Source organism: Pinus tabuliformis, chromosome 5_2 (assembly GCF_031772625.1).
Source record: "Pinus tabuliformis cultivar Carrire ecotype Pingquan chromosome 5_2, CPIR1, whole genome shotgun sequence".
NCBI lineage: Eukaryota > Viridiplantae > Streptophyta > Pinopsida > Pinales > Pinaceae > Pinus > Pinus tabuliformis.
The window spans coordinates 86163969-86165870 of record NC_142306.1 but is presented as its reverse complement, the minus strand read 5'-3'; positions in this window follow the sequence as shown (position 1 = coordinate 86165870).

The following is a 1902-nucleotide window of genomic DNA, read 5'->3' as shown; positions in this document are numbered from 1 at the left end:
AGTAAAGATGGATCTATGCTGGTTTAATTCCCCCATTTAAATAGGCTACATTCCAGCTGAATACCATGGGTCAATACCATGTGCTATTTTGGTGAATACCATGGGTCAATACCATGTGCCATTTTGGTGAATACCATGGGTGAATACCATGTGCCAATTTTATTTTTATTAATACTAATATTATATTTTTTTTTGCATGGTATTAATAACAATCTAGTCCATGGTATTTGTCCCATAGTATTTTGCCCATAGGTTTCACCTAAATATAACAAATTTTTTTAGTGTTCGTAAATATAAGGTGACTTATGGAGTAAATATAAAAAAATGTTTTATTTGTTTACCATACCTCTCGTTTATTTATAATTTTTATTAATTTACCATACCTCGTTTACAAATATGGTATTTGGCCCATAGGATTCACTTAAATAAAACCTCTTTCTTGAGCCTTCATAAATAAAATGAGGGTTATGGACTAAATATAAAAAGAGGTTTTATTTATTTACCATATGTCTAGTTTGTTTATATTTTTATTTATTTACCATACCTTTTGAGTAAGTATAAAAAGATGTTTTATTTATTTACCATACCTCCACTTTACTTATACTTGTATTTGTTTACACCCTTGCATGTATATAAGGTGACTTATGGAGTAAATATAAAAAATGTTTTATTTATTTACCATACTTCTCATTTATTTATATTTTTATTAATTTACCATACCTCTTTTATAAATATGGTATTTGGCCCATAGGATTCACTTAAATAAAACCTATTCTTGAAAATGGGCGAATGGATTTACTTAAATAAAACCTATTCTTGAAAATGGGTGAATGGAAGGTTGTAGCTCCTAATTTCAAGGGCTAAATTTACCTTTTTTACCCTCTCCCTTAAAATAAGGTGGGCTATTTGAGGTGATTTGTAAAAATGTACTATGATACAAAATATTCGCCCACTAAAAATTTAAAACCCCTTAATTTCGCCAAAGGGCGAACATTCACCCCTAAAATTTTCTTTGAACTTGACAAGATCAAATAGGGACCTGATAAGAGAACATAGCTTCTGGGAAATAAGGGAGGGAGACAAAGAGAATTTCTAGGATGAGGCATGGAAACAAAGAGAAAAACTTCGTTAGCAAACTCAACTCCAAGAAATTCAACAGTTCACCACCCAAACGGAGGAAGACGTAGTCCAGAACTATTGGCTTCCCGAAAGGGATGGATACTGGAGAAAATGGAAAGAAAACAAAGACTGGCAAGAAGCACCAGAAACAGAACAATGGGAAAATTACGAAGAAGAGATGGTGACAAGAAAAATAGCGGTCAAAGAAGGGACGGGCATCATAAGATGGGGAAAAATAATTAAAGGGATGTTCGTGATAGCATAAGGATACTACATAAAAGCAGGTAGTATTAGTAACCCTGCAACAAAGAAATGGGACAGAATTTGGAAAATGAAAACCTGGCTGAAGATAACACTATTTACCTGGATTATAACCCATGGGTAAGCTTTAACTTGGGACCAGTTGTGAAGGAAGGGGACGCAAGGCCCATCACGCTACGTACTCTACCAGGAACAAGAAGAAACGATGGAAGACCTGACCAACACTTGCCGAATCAACAACATCCTGTGGCGACACCACCAGCAACTCTTCAATATCAGTGGTAGAGACACAAATAGTATGAAATTAACAGTAGAAAAATGGAGGAGCAAACCATACCAAAATGTAGTCCTGAATAGAGCTTGGAATAACTCCATAGGGTTCATCCTGTGGAACATATGGAAAGAAAGGAATCGGATGATTTTTAAGGAAGAGGGAAGAGAAACAAATGATATATGGAACCAAACAGTCGAGAACATAAGAGAAACCATAATTATAGAGAAGTGGAACGACGAAGACTAGAA